The sequence below is a fragment of the Callospermophilus lateralis genome, chromosome 3 (assembly GCF_048772815.1).
Source record: "Callospermophilus lateralis isolate mCalLat2 chromosome 3, mCalLat2.hap1, whole genome shotgun sequence".
NCBI classification, from domain to species: domain Eukaryota; kingdom Metazoa; phylum Chordata; class Mammalia; order Rodentia; family Sciuridae; genus Callospermophilus; species Callospermophilus lateralis.
Window position 1 is genome coordinate 103,670,831 of NC_135307.1, and position 15,913 is coordinate 103,686,743.

At 36.3% G+C, this 15,913-nt stretch overlaps 1 protein-coding gene across 5 annotated transcripts in view; it reads left to right on the plus strand.

The window, feature by feature from the left end:
- The first annotated feature begins 4,741 nt into the window (after positions 1–4,741).
- Rnf111 (ring finger protein 111) overlaps positions 4,742–15,913 on the plus strand; it is a 64,125-nt gene continuing 52,953 nt past the window's right edge. For 4 of the 5 annotated variants that reach the window (XR_013090772.1, XM_076850866.1, XM_076850868.1 and 1 more), the window contains exon 1: positions 4,742–5,098. The gene's annotated coding sequence lies outside the window, so the exon portion shown is untranslated. Of the gene's footprint in view, positions 5,099–5,329; positions 5,434–15,913 lie in introns of those variants that run through there. The other variant, XM_076850867.1, reaches the window with a different exon arrangement.

Below are 15,913 nucleotides of genomic sequence, written 5' to 3' on the forward strand. Positions count from 1 at the left end.
GGGGGAGGGGAGCTTGGGTTCAAATCATTAGTACCAAAAACAAAAACAACAACAACAACAACAAAAAAAACCTTTTTAAGCAGATGATACATGGGTGGAATGTGAAGGAAAGGGGAAGGTATTTTGAGACAAAAGGGACAGTAGGTGCAAAGACAGAGCAATGGAAAAAAAAGAGACACATATCTAGCAGGAGAGGGTGAAACTTGAATCCTCTTGGTATGTTGAAGGCAAATATCCAATAGAAAAAGAAAGGTAAGGAGCTGGGGATGTGGCTCAAGCGGTAGCGCGTTCGCTTGGCATGCATGCGTCCTGGGTTTGATCCTCAGCACCACATGCAAACAAACATGTTGTGTCTGCCGAAAACTAAACGATAAATATTTTAAAAAATTCTCTCTCTCTCTCTTTAAGAAAAAAAAAAAGAAAAAGAAAGGTAAAAGATAATGGAAATAAAAGTAGGCTTACCTGAGTGAGCATTGAGTTTGAAAGTTCAGATGAAAAAATTAGCTTTGAATAGAAGAAATATCCCTTCTTCTGAAATAGGTAAGAAGGGATTGTACAAACAGAATTTGGTTTGTTAGCTTCCAAGGGCAAATCCAAGGATTGTATTGGAATAATACTTTTAAAAAATTAGACAAGTAAGAGTTTGAGAAGTCCACTGAAGTCTAAGCAGGGCAGGGGCAGTGGGAAGAGGTGGTATGAAATGACCCTGAAATATTCTGGATTTTGAAATACTTTATTTGCTAAGCTCAGGATTTAGGACTTTAACCTGAAGGTGATGGAGGGTCATTGAATGATAAACAATTTGGTGTCTCAGTTTCTGCCACACCCTCACAGTGGTTTAAGTTTGAATTAATGGTGGTGTGACCAAAAGAAGCACAGCAATCAGGAAACAATTATATGTGATTGCTATCTCCCACCCCCTTGCAATCTCAATCCACCCCTTTTCTGCTCTGGATCCTACTGCCTTATATTTATTGTTTTGCCTGCCATTATGTCAATAACTACTGTAATTTTTTAACATTCTCTGCTGAGTTATTAACAAAACTTCTCTCTAGGTAGATGGTCCTATCTCATGTTTCAGAGGAAATCAAGATCTTTAAGGGAGTAAACTCTTGATTTTTTCCCCACTGATACCATACCTGAAGCTAACAAATCTAATTCTGTTTGTACAATCACTTCTTCCTTCATATTCACTAGCTCTTCTACTACCCAAGGCAAATTCTTCCATATGATCTTTGAAGCACATTTCCTCTTCTCTTACAGGAATTTTTCTACAGTGAGCATCCCTATATTTACCTCTCTTCTTCTACTCATTCTTTCACTTTAACATGACAAGAGGATTTAAGTGTCACTCTTCTTGACTCAAAGTTCTCGTAGGTATTTCCCCCCTTTTCGTTTACTACTAATTGCACAGAATGGTACTAGTCCTTGACTGACTACACTGTTTATTTCATTCTAGGACTTCTCAACTGAGATATTACTGAGATTTTGGTCCAGCTGATTCTTTGTTGTGGGGCACTGTTATATGCATTGTGGAATATTTAGCACATTCCTTTAGATATCAGCAGCATTTCCTTGGTTGTGATAACTAAAAATATCTCCAGTTTGTCAAACAATCCCTGGGAATCAAAATCACCCCTAGTTGAGAAACCCTGTTTTAAAATATTTAAGACAATGAATGTGCTCTTGTTTACACATATCCTTATTGATAAATTAACAGTTATTTCATGAGTGTTTGGTTACCCAATTCACTGTTGAAACTCTTTCCCCCTTTGACTTATTTTCTGTATCTTTGTTGTTGTTATTTTTTTTCCTCTTGTTCTGGCCAATCATCCATCTCCTCCTGGAACTTATTTTTATTCTAAACCTATAAAATATAAGACTTCTCTGGGTAACTGTCTCCTTTTACTATACTTTGGGTGACCTCATAAAAATTATTGCTTCAATTATCACATGTAAGGTAAAGGAGTCTAAATCTCTAGCTTTAATCCAGTGCTCCCTCTTGACCTCCAGACCCATATATCCAATAACCTGCTGGAATCTCCACTTTGGGAAAATCAAATTATACTTGTCCAAAAAAGACAGGTCCCATCTCCAACCTAAAGTCCCATGAATCCCACAAGTTGAGTTTTGCCATACAGTCTTTTTCTTGAATGGCATCACCTCTCCACTATTTACCTGTCATCATAAATCTGGAAGCCTCTGACATTCTTTCTCCTTCTCCGTATATACAATTAGTCATCCAGTATTCCTATTTTTTTGTATCTTTCTGTTTCTTCTCATTCTCCTTTCTACAATCCTTATAATTTTTATCTATCATTCATTTGGTCTCCCTCCACTATTCTTGCCCGGCTCTGACCCACCTCCTATTCTGCTTATATAATGGCATCTGTAATAGTCATATTTGATTGTTATTGCTGATTCATTTCTTTAATGACTTTTCATAGTTTTAAGTAAAAAAAGTTAACTTCTTACCCTAAGCCAAAGAAAGCCTTACTTGATCCATTTATATCTGATTTTCTTCCCTCATTTCTTGATTTTTTCACATATGACACATTCAGTAGATTTTCATAGATAATTTCACTCATGCTTTTTCAGATACAGAAGATCATATCTTAGCATATATTGATCTTTCTGCCTAGAATATTATTTTTCTTTTGATTTTATTTAACTGCCCTCTCTCATTATGGAAAATTTAGTTCAAACATCACTTCCTGTAGATTTGTCTATAGTGTCCCATCTTTGTGTTCTCTGAGAAAGAACTACCACATCATCTTAACCCTTCCACATTATAGTGTAAATAATGGATTTACTTTCTGGATTTTGTAAAAATACTGGAAGTAGGGTGGCTATACTATATTTAGTACTTTCTGGGTCTCACATAATGTCTAACACAGTAAGTGCTTGATAAATGTTTACTGAACAAATAAACATTAAAGATACTAAAAGGCCCGGATGGATGAAGAATATATGGAGGAATAGAGGGATTTGATGTATTTCAGAGGCAAAATTGGAAGGGTTTTATTGATTGATTAGAGGTAGGAAGCAGGAAAGAAAAGTCATAGATGACTTTTGGATTTCTAGTTTGGATAACCTGGTGCTATTGACTGAGACAGGAAAGAATAAGTTTAAGATAGGATAGGATGTAAATGCAATAAATCTATATTTATTCAGGTCCATATACTTATGGGTAGGAAGTATTAGAAATGGCTAAGCTCAATAGATATATAAGGTGAGCTACAAATATGATTAATCTTCTAGTAGCCATATTGTTTTAAAAAAACAAGTGAAATTAATTTTGACAATATATTTTTTTATTTAATCCAGGCTTTCAACTCTACTATTAGCATTTTGGGCCAGGGAATTCTTTGTTGTGGAGGCTTATCATGTAAGGGTAGAATGTTTTGCAGCATATCTGGCCTTTATCAAATTGATGTTCGTAGCTACCCCATCATTCTTTAGTTGTGACAATCAAAAATATGGCCAAATGTTATTAAACGTTCCCTGGGGAGTGGGGAGGAATAATCCCATCTTGAGAAAACTAATTTAACTCAATACATTCCAAATATTATTTCAAGATGTAATCAATATTAAATGGCATTAAAAATTTCACAATTCTTGTAGTGTACCTTTTGTAATTGAATATACTTTTCACTTAAGGCACTTCTTAGTTTGTGGGTAGTGTCTTTATCTTATTGAGGACACAAGTCAAGAACTTTATGAAAAAAGGCTAGAATTGGAAATAAGGCTTGAGAGGTCATTAGGCTCTAGCAGTTAAAATCATGAAAATAGATGATACAGGTGAAATATGATATTTAGAGTGAGACCACAAGAGGACTGAGGAAAATCCTGGTCCAATGTGCTTCCAGTTTCCCCTTGTTTATATATTTAAAATATTTTCTTCATTGAATAATATGGAGAACATAAGTGAACAGAAGAGTACTGAGGAAGATAAGCTGATGCAAAAGGAGAGAATTAATGTTTATGGAATGTGAAATTGGTAAGCAATGTTTGGAGCATTATATAAATTGTTACATGAGATAAGAACATTTTGAGGCAAATAATGTTATCCCGATTTATTGGAGATTTATGAAAGTTTAATCAATCAGACAGCTGCTAAGAGATATCACTGAGTTTTTGAAGGGAAGAATGACTTATGTCAGAATATATGTACTGTCCCTACAACGTCCTGGTGGACATAACGAAACGTTTGCTATTTAACTGATTTTCATAATATAATTAAGAAGCCTCCTACGACTGTACAGCCAGAGTTCCCAGGATATTTATTAACACCTTTAACCCAATTTCGGAAGCAAATTCACAACACTGAGATGTGATCTTCATGTCATTAGCGCGTAATGATGATTTGGGTTTCATTCATTGTGAAAGACATTAAACCATGTTTTTGTTGTAAGTGTACGTTAGTTAATTTTGTAGTTGTAATTTTTAGTTAGGAAAAACTTAACCAAGATACAGTCAAAATTATGCTGAAATACTGAACGCATAATCGTTTAAGAAAATAAAATAATGAGCTTTGTAACATCGGTGGGTTTCAACAGATTGATAAAACGACTACAAAGGGGCAGGGCCGGGGAAAGGGGGCGTGGCCGTCAGAAACAATCTGAGCAAGCGCAGAAAGAAACAGCTGTTAATGGAGGCGTGAAGGCTGGTGCGCTGTTGCTTTCCGAACTGTCGTAAAGGCCCCCAAGTGTCGCGCTCGCCCTATAGGAGAGGGATTGGTTAGGCGGCGGCGGCGGCGGCAGCAGGGTAGGAGAGCGGCATCGGCGACGGTGATGGTGGTGAGGTGTTCTGTGTGCGCAGCATAGAAACCGTAGTTTCGGAGAGAGAGTTCCTGTGGGATCACATTAAGCACTCGGAACCCAAGCTGGGTTAGCCTGGGCCGAGTCCAGACGGTGCCGCACGTACAGTTCTGGTGGCGGTGACAGACGCTGCGCTTGACTACAAGGGCCTCTCAGGCTGAGTTCTGAGGCGCAGATCGCTGGCTCTCGACGCATCCTCTTCCCCTCCTTACCTTTCCTGTCTTCCTTCCTGGATCTGTGCTTCCCGGACCCTGGGAAGAGGGTGGCTAATGATTAAGGTGAGGGAAACAGGGGGGAGGGGAGCGGCTGAGGCCGCGCGTGCGCGCAACGGGGGAGGGGCCGGCCCGGAGGGGAGAAAGAGGAAGGGCTGCGGCCGCGGAAGACTGGGGTCGGCGACCGGCCGCTGCGTGCTGTCTCCGTAGTGACTCAGGGTCCCGTCTCAGCAGAAGATTTAATTGTGTTTGGGTAAAGCTTTTGCCTCCCGACACACCCACAGCCTACAGTGCTGGGTTGGGGGCAACGGGATTTCTTTCCCCGTTCGCCTCTCCCTAGTCTCGGGATGGGGGCTGAGGACTGAGGCGTGGGAGTTCGATTTGACAATGGAGTGATGAAGGTAACCCGGACCCGGGGACTTGGAGGGCGCTAGGTCAGTCCTGACGGTTAGGGAGTTGCCTTCTTCTATGATCAAGGAAACGTAGTCAGCCGAACAGCAGAGAGATAGACGCGTTAGATTTTGTGTGGAGTTGGTTTGTTGGTCATTAAAAAAAGAAAAATATTTCTAGTATTGTTTAAAATAATTTATCAGTCAGTAGCAGTGCGGTAGTGGGAATGTTTGTTCTGTACTGCAGCTGTAAAGGTTTGCCCCCATAGTTCTTAAATAGGTTATAGTAGCGCCTTACAGATATTTCTTAACGCAAGTGTAAGTTTTAGCGTTTAAAAAAATACCAGGAAGTGTAAGGTATTCATTTAATTTGTTCATGTTTGTGGTGTGGGGGTGACTCCATTGTATTGTTGTAAGCTTTCCTGTTTCTTGATTTATATGCAGTATGAATTTAGTACTCTGAGTAGTAATGTGCAAGCGGACATAGACTTCCTTGTAGGAGTTCTTACAGATGTTGAACCTGATAATCCAAACTTTATTTCATTTGGTTTTATTTTTCTCTAAGGATTTCTACAACCAAAAAAGAACAGACTGAGAAAAAGATAAGCTAAGGTTCCTTTTCCTTTCCCATTGTGTGTGTGTGTACGTGTGTGTGTGTGTTATTGCTTGCAAAAGCTTGAATGTGATTTTGAGATTATATAGAAATTCTTTCCGTAATACTGGTTTTACTTACTTTTTTTTGTGTGTGTGAAGATCTCCGTTTGATAGTTTGTTACCTTGTATTTTTTAGTAAAAATGTTCATGTCAGTTGAATAACTGTTAAACAATAATTTTTGGTTACATCTGTGAGGCAAAAGAAATGAGAAGGAAGCCCTTTTATTCTGAAAATAATTTAAATTTATTTAAGTTTTGAATTATTTTACTTTGATCAGTCTTGCCATTTAACCTTGAACAAATGAGTTTATCATCTATTGGTCATTTGTTTGACACTTATGATTTACAGTATTAGTCAGGAATTAGCCAGGGTGTTCATGAATTGGTCTGAACAATATTTTAGAAACAATTATGAAGAGTCTCCTTGATTATCAGCAGTACTAGCTTATGTGTGTGGATCTTTCTGTCTCTTTCCCTTTTGGTTGCTGTGTGTTGGTCCCTGTTTGTTTCTAGTTGTTTCACTAGAAATAGAGTTGATTTTCTTTTTCTTCTTCTTCTTTCTTTTCTTTTCTTTCTTTCTTTCTTTTTTTTTTTTTTTTTGCTTTGGGGGTCTTGCTGTATTGCCCAGGCTAGTCTCGAACTCCTGGGTGCAACCCATCCTTCTACTTCAGACTTCCCGACTACAGTTGTGCACCACTGTACCCTGGCTTAGAGTTGGTTTGAAGAAAGGTAGAGTAAAAATAATCTCAATTCAGTGAAAAATGTTAATTTCACTTTGGTACTCTATTTCTACACATAACTGAAACACAGATGTATTGATCTTTAAAGTAAGAAAACAGCAGATTAAGTGTATAAAGCAAAGAAATAGTCATTTTGGATACTCCTAAGAAGTTATTTTTATTTTCAAATAAAAACTGAAGTAAAAAAACTCAGGAAATTATAAATCCTTTAGATTTCTAGACATTCCTTTTATTTTTGTTAGACGGATTTTGGTATCATGATTTACTTAAATATTTATATGTGCCCCTCTTTTGACCCCCCCCCCAACCTTATGCTAGGACTTCAATAGGTAGAAAAATGACAGCACAAAAAGTGATAGTAATTAAAATATGCTATAAATTGACATTAACTTTGGGAGTGACATTGTCTTATGAAAGTATAGAACTAGGGCTGGGGTGGTAGCTCAGTGGTAGAGTGCTTGCCTCGTATGTGTGAAACACTGGGTTCAATCCTCAGCACCACATAAAAATAATAAATAAAATAAGATATTGTGCCCATCTACAGCTAAAAAATAAAAAAAGTATAGAACTAGAGACAGAAATCAGAATTTTTTTATTCATTTTTGAGATCTAGAGTTTAGATTTAGGTTTACTTGCCATACATTGGATCTTTTGAGTTTATTGTTAAAGCTTTCTTGGTCTTCATAGCTTTCTCAGTTGTTGAAAAGTATAGGACAGGTAATTCTGGTTTATTCTAGATCCCAAATTTAATGGCTTGTATTTTAGGTGTTTGGGTTATTTAATCATGATCAAATTACCGGAAAGAAATAATATCTATCTCCCCATCTAACCCCTCCCAATCATAGAGGTTGATTTAGGAAAGTTGATACATATTCAAGGGAGAATGGAGGAGATCTCAAGAGAGAAAGGCCTTTGGGGTAAAGCAAGAAATATGCTTTCAAGGGAGAATGTGGGCTATCTCTAGAGGGAGAGACAGCCTGTATGTATTTTACATATGTATAAAACCTATGATGAAGCTATGTTTGTTGTTCTAAGTAGTAATTGTTTTTAGATCATTGTGAATAATTTTTCTTTCAGAAACCTGTAATTATTGTTTTAAAGTCTAGAATTACATTAGAGTGTCTGACACCTCTGTTCTTTCTTAAATCCCATAGATTTTTGGTAACAGCTTGCCCAGGTTGCTACAGGTACTCAATTTATACCATTAGATGAAGAGAGCTACAAATGTTTAAAATCAAATGCTTTGCTGAATTTGCATTTTAAATTGAGACACTATGCTTTTAAGTCTCAGTATTTATTCACTATCTTATATTCTAGGCACTGTCATTGGTCTTCAGTAGAAAGGCACTCTGCTTTCATGGAGTAGACATTCTTTTGGGCAGAAACAAAATACACAGAATTTTTCAGGTGGTGGTAAGTGCCAAGAAGAAAGTAAGATCACAAAATAAATAATGAATGGAAGGTGAGGTTCTACTATGAATTGAGTAGTGAAGGTGGCCATTTTTCAGGGGTAATAATTTTGATTTTTGACAGGAAAGAATCAGCTGTAGTAACAGTCTAGAGGAAGAGGGCTGTAGATGACAGAAACAGCAGATACATTAGATTGGATTATTCTGGAGAATTTTCAAGTGTAAATTAATTGCTTGGTTTGTCTTTTAGACTTTTTGTAATTGATATAAATAGATTAAAATTATTTTATGTGTAGCAAACTGATATAAATTGGCCTTATTTAAATCCAGACTCAAACCAATTGTAAAAAGTCATTTTTGAAACACTTGGCGCAGTCTATATGTGAATGGTATTAGATGATATCAAGGTGTTATTGTGTATTTTTGATAAGGCTGTTAATGACATCATATTTTGTAAGAAAAATGCCCATTTTTTTTTTAAGAGATGGAAATGGAGGCATGAAGGAAAAAAATGGTAAATGTCTGGTATTCGTTTAAAAATAAATACTTTTGTGCAAAAAAACTAGGGATGAGCTAGATGAAACAAATAATGACAATATTTTTTTTTAACTGGGGATTTAACCCAGTTGTGCTTTACCACTGGGCCACATCCTCGGCCCTTTTTTATGTTTTATTTAGAGACAGGGTCTCACTGAGTTGCTTAGGACATTGCTAAGTTGCTGAGGCTGGCCTTGAACTTGGATCTTCCTGTCAGACTCCTGAGTTGCTGGGATTACAGGCATACACCACTGCCTTCAGCTTATTCCAAGTAATATTTTGAATTTATTAGTGAATTAATTGCTATTTATAAATTGTTTTAAAAGTCCATATCAAAAGGCTTAAAATGGGGGCTGGGGCTGTAGCTCAGTGGCAGAGCACTTGCCTGTCATGTGTGAGGCACTGAGTTTGATCCTCAGCACCACATATAAATAAATAAATAATAAAGGTACATCAACAATTAAAAGATATTTTAAAAAAAAGGCTTAAAATGAAAAACATCGTTCCCCCCATGCTATTATTCTTTTAATTCCCTAGTTCTCCATGAGTAGAAACATGCCTTTTAAAAACTATTTTTCTAGGGGCGGGGAATATAGCTCAGTGGTACAGCACTTGCCTTTAGCCCTAGGCCCTGGGTTTGATCCCTAGCACCTCATACTGTATTTCTATTTGGGAGGCAGAAGTGCTGGGAATTGAACAGAAGGGCCTCACATGCTAGGGATGCACTCTACCAGTGAGCTCTCCACCCTTAACCCCCGCTACCTTCATATTTCTTAGTAGTATGCTTCCTCCTCCACCTCCTTTTTTTTTTTTTCCCCCACTTGGGATCTTGCTTTGTTGTCTATTTACTTTTGATATCAGTTTACATTTCTAATTTTTTAAAGAAATTTATATATATATATATATATATTTTTTTTTTTTTAGAAAGAGTGAGAGAGAGAGGGAGAGAGAGAGAATTTTTTTTTAATATTTATTTTTTAGTACTTGGCGGACACAACATCTTTGTTTGTACGTGGTGCTGAGGATCGAACCCGGACCGCACGCATGCCAGGCGGGCGCGCTACCACTTGAGCCACATCCCCAGCCCCAGAAATTTTTTTTAAAGAAAAGAAGGTACCAAATTTTCAAAATGGAAAGAATGTACAGGGAAAAATGAAGCTCCTTGCCATTTTTATCTTTCTACTATCCAGTTCTTTATCCTAGAGATATATTTTCTCTTAATATTTTGTATGTGTATTCAGATCAGCAGTTCTAAAATTATAGTCTGTGGACTCTTGAGGAGATCTTGGAATGTTTTAGGAAGTTTTCCAGGTTGAAAGTATTTCATAATACTACTCAGTTCTTATTTACTGTGTAACTGTTGTCAACATTAGTTGACATTTGCACTGATGGTGCAAAAGCAGCTGTGGTATGAATCAAGATACTGGCAAAAGTGCACTCTTTATTATACTCTTCAGTTATAAACATAAACTATATGTTTGCCTTAAAAATGCCAGTTTCATTAAAGATGATCTTTATAAGCAGGAATATTAATTTTGTTAATCTTGAACCTTGTTCACAAGTCTTTTTTAATATTTCTTTGGCAAAATGGAAAGGATGCTATAAAACACTTCTGCATTTCAAAGTATGATATTTGTCTTGAGGAAAAGAACTTGTGTGATGGAGTTGCCTTTCTAACAGCGAAATAGTCACTTTTTTCATGGAACATTTTTATTTGAAAGAATGGTAAATTTATAGTTATGTAAACTTGGGTATGTGCTCATTTTCTCAAAAGTAAATGAAGTGAGCCTGTCACTTCAAGGAATACAACAGACACAATTTATTGCCTAGACAAAATTTATTTTTTGAAGCAAATATTACATTTTGGAAAACTTACCTACCACTATGAGCTTGGCAATTTCTTGGAACTTTCTGATAAGATTCGAGGTGATAATAACAAATATGTTTGTGTGTTTTGTTGTTAAATAAAATGTGTTCTTAGAAGATGTGCATAATTCAGTATTTTTGAATGACTAGTGCATAATATTACAAAACTATGGATAGGTGAAAGATTTATATAAAGTATAAGACAGAACAATAGATTTTTAATGAAATGGTGTGAAAAGTTTTATTATTATAGTTTTGAATTATACATGGCAACTAACCTTTATGAACCTCTCGTCAGGTTTTGAAACTGGTCTCTCTTCCCAGTTCTTGGTGGTAAAATCATATTTAAATAAGTGAACAAATACAGTTTTTACATATTTGGTGAATAGATTTATTTTGCAAGACCAGAGTCTACTTGAACACCTATGTTCTTTAATACAGAATACCTTAGTATTGCTTGAATTCACTATTTTATTTTTATAACCCATCTTCTTGCCATTCCTCTGATATGATTTTATTTTTATTGTTCACTTAAGGACTCATCTGTTAAACTTTGTTTTCACCTCTGGAATCAATAGTTATCCCTTCTGTCTTCACATAGTATTTAGTTAGTACTTTATCTTGTAGCAGTTACATTCTATTAGACCTTTAACATTCTCCTGCTGTGGAGTCCCAAGTTTCTGGAAATGTCTGTGATAAATACTAGAAATTCGGGTTGAGTAATATAATAATCTTGTATAAAAATAAAGTTATAGGGGCTGAATTATGAGCAAAACTCTTGAAACCATGCATTCAATTTTAAGAGACAGAGAGAGAGATAGGGAGAGATAGATACATCAAAGCTAGTAAATTATAAATCCAGTCTTTTGTTGTCAGGCCACAGGCAAGTTGTTTAACTTATGCAGTCCTCAGTTCCCTGGAGAGAATAGTGTTTTGTTTTGTTTTGGGGTACCAGGAATTGAACTCAGGGGCACTCAACCACTGCACCCCATTCCCAACTCTTTTTTGTGTTTTATTTAGAGACAGGTTCTCACTGAGGTGCTTAGTGCCTCCTTGTTGCTGAGGCTGGCTTTGGACTCTTGATCCTTCTGCCTCAGCCTCCAGAGCTACTGAGATTACAGGCATTCTCCTCTGCTTCTGGTGAGGATAGTTTTTTAGTAAGGATAACATGAAATAAAAACATGGCATACAATTCTTTATAGGCCCTGGACTACTTCTGAGCCCATTTCTCTTTCTTCCACTACCCCCCCCCCCGCCCCCAATCTATGTTAGACCTGTAATAGATCTTTCCTTACTTTTTCTTCTTCCAGTAAGTAAAACCGTCTCTAGAACTTTGGCTTGACTGGTGGTTAGTATAATAAATTATACAATTAGGTTCTACTCCTGTTTGTTTTGTTATAGTATATATATCATAATACTTAATATCTAGTGTATTTTAATTACTTACTGATATGTTTCCCTAATTGCTAGACTATTTAAGAAGTTAAGATAGGGCTGGCGATATAGCTCACTTGGTAGAGTGCTTGCCTCACATGCATAATGCCCTCGGTTCAATCCCCAGCCCCACAAAAAAAAAAAAAAAAAAAAAAGTTAAGACAGGTCTATAGCTTATTCATCTTTGTGTTTATATTACCTGGTACATTCTAGAATATTTAAGGCATTCAGAAAGTGTTTATTGGACAGAGTATTAATTTGTTTGGGGTTCTGTAACAAAATAGCACAGACTAAATAAGTTCTGAAGGCTATAAGTCCAAGATCAAGGTATCAGTCAGTAGTTTAGTTTCTCCTGAGCCTTTCTCACCGGTTACAAATGGGCTATCTTCTTGTCTTCACTCAGTCTTGTCAGTGTGGAGGTATCCCTGGTGTTTCGCTAGTATTTCTAAATTTCTTCTTATAAGCACTTTTTTCTATCTGTGACACAGAGTTGGGGGGGGGCAGAACTTAGTTGTAGGGCTTTATATTAACATTTTTATTTAAAAATAATGTTATTGATTATTCTAAGCCTTTATGAATATTTTCAGGTTCTCATTTTGTCATTCAGCTTATATGCAGCCCCCTTTTTCAGCATTGTATCATTTGAGAATACAGTGAACCTCCCATTTGAACCTAGGGCCTTGTGCATGTCTCAGTGGGTTCAACCCATCCATTTGACCACATTTAGCATTGGTTACTTCTTGAAAGGTTTTATATCCAAATACAGTCACATTTTGAAGTATTAGGGGTTAGGACTTCAACATATGAATTCTGAGGGACACAAATTAGTCCATAACATATCAGTACTTAGATTTAGTATTTGTTCCAGCTGAGGTTGATTTCTTATGGTTCAAAACCAAATTGAGGTTGTCAAAGTTAGGACCAAAGAGTCTTTGCTGGTATAAGAAGTGGCTTACTTCTAGTGTTTTGTCTTAATTCCCACTTAGGTAAGTATAGTTCTTAATGATTAAGACCCTATATTGCCTTTAGTACTTTGAAGTACTACTTAGGTGTTCTTGTTTTATAGTAAGCTTTATTTTCCTCTTCATGTCACAAAAATATAGATAAAACACATATACATATGTACATTAGGGTATATGTATACTTTTTGTACATACTGGCTTTTTATTCATGTTCGCTAAACATTTTAACCCCAGAAATGTGTTGATTTGCAAAATTGTCAGTGGTAATTAGAAAGGTGACACAATTCAGTAATTTTCCTATAGCACTTCCCTGAATTATATATAATTTCTTGATGTAAGCAGATATCTTTTCCCATGGTAGCCCTGGCTTTAGATTTCCACTTTCCTTCCGTGTAATAAGACTTTTGGAAATATTGGCAGTAGTGAGGGGGAATGGGCATAAGATCGGAGAGCAGGATAAACTCCATAGTTGTTCATTTGGCTCTTACCTTTCAGAGTGATTGGGGGAACTTTGTAAATACTGTAGTGCTCTTTGTTCCCCTTTGTAAAAATTTTACTTTGCAATTGATGTGTATTTATATCACAAAGATAGTACCAGAATTCCTCACCTGGTTTCCCTTATTCATAACCTCTTACCCATTGCATGTCTGTCACTACTGAGAAACTAACATTGGTATATCACTACTAATTAAATTCCAGATGTTATTTGAAGGTAGTCTCTTAACGGTTTCACAATTCTGTCTTTTCATAACTAACAGTTTTGAGGAATGCTTGTCTGATTTTATAGACGGCCCCTCAAATTGATTTGTCTAATGTTTTTCTTATGGTTTGACTGGGGTTATGGATTGCAACCCATCCATTTGACCACATTTAGAAAAATACCTCAGAAATGAAGTACCCTTCATATCATATCATATCAGGGGAACACAGTGTCAACACGGCTTATCATTGATAATATTAACTACAGTTTTTGGCCAAGGTGGTATTTGCCAGGTTTCTCCTCTGTAAAGTTACTGTGTCTTCTTGCCCACTTGAGTTGAGGTTAGTGAATAAGTGGTTGTGGTGCCAACTTCTGGAAGGACAAGTATCAACATAAATAGTTGAAATTCTTCTGTAAGCAGATTTATTTATATCAGTATGGACTCATGGATATTTTATTTTTTACTTTGGGCTAGAATTCAATACTACATTATTTATTTTTTTTGTTAAATTGTTTCAGTTTTGGCCATTGGGAGCTCCTTCAGTTTGGCTCCAGCATCCCTTTGACATGCACCATCCTTTTGTTTTTTGTGTTTTTTTACTTTCTGGCACTTAGAGATGCTTCAGGCTCATTTTGGATTTTCCCTGCCCAGCCCTAGAATCAGTCATTTCTCCAAGGAGCTCTTGTTCCTTTTATTGGAAAATGGTATTACAAATCAGAATCTGGCCTAGGTGCACTAAAAAAAAAGTTAACTTCTCTGTTCTTATGCAGAATATCTGGAAAGTTGAATCTGAGTATTTGGATGAATGATGGAGGGATTTTAGTATCACACACTTATAGTACTTGGTAGTATCTGCTTGTTGGCTATCTTCTGTTTTTTTTTATATAAAATTTTTAAAATTTATATATGACAGCAGAATATATTATATTTCTTATTATGTATATAGAGCACATTTTTTTCATATCTCTGGTTGTATACATAGTATATTCACACCCAATTCATGTCTTCATACATGTACTTTGGATAGTAATGATCATCACATTCCACCATCATTAATTACCTCATTCCCCCTCCCTTCCCCTCCAACCCCTCTGCCCTGTCCTGGAGTTTGTCTATTCCTTCCATGCTCCCCATTCCTATCCCACCATGAATCAGCCTCCTCATACCAAAAAAAACATTCAGCATTCAGCATTTGTTTTTTTGGGATTGGCTAACTTCACTTAGCATTATCTTCTCTAACTCCATCCATTTACCTTCAAATCCTATGATTTTATTCTCTTTTATTGCTGAGTAATATTCCATTGTGTATATATGCCACATTTTTTTTTTATCCATTCATTTGGCTATCTTCTGTTATTTAAGTCATAGGAAGTAGCTTCTTAAAAGTACTTTTTAGCATTAAAAGACTGTTAGAGGGACTGAGGATGTGGCTCAAGGGGTAGTGCACTCGCCTGGCATGCGTGCGGCCCGGGTTCGATCCTCAGCACCACATACAAACAAAGATGTTGTGTCCGCCGAAAACTAAAAAACAAATATTAAAAAATTCTCTCAAAAAAGAAAAAAGAAAGGATACCAAGGAAAATGATATGGAAAGGGAGGTATATATGATAACTTCTGTTAACAGGAGCTGCAGATTTTATAGCACATTTTTTATAGCACATATTCCTCTTCATCATTGTTGTCATTATTAGTAATAATACAATAGTAGTAGCATTTTGTCATAACTGCTGTTATTCCCAGCTTTACTTCTCCTGTACTGCTTGGTTTTTGGTGTGTGTGTTATACCTGAAATTAAACTCAGGGCCTCCCCCACATGCTAGGCAAGTGCTCTACCACTGAGCTGTACTTCCAGCCCTTTTAAAATTTTATTTTGCTACAGGGTCCTGGTAAATTTCCATGGCTGACTTGGAACTTTAATCTTCCTGCCTCAACCTCTGGAGTAGCCAGGATTACAGATGTGTGCCACCATACCTGGTTATGTTTTTCTTTTTCTCTCTTTTTTTTTTCTTAATAGATTGTCAGGGGAGCTGGGAGTTACTTTCCAATTTTTTTAGTTGGAGTTTGGTTCTACTTAATGGAAATTAGAACTTTAAATGTGTTTCTACTTTGTAACTTTCTGAAACATTTTAGAAAGTGAGGGCCTTGTTTTAGGAAATTTATTGCTGAATTCTCTTTTGCAAAACCTTATT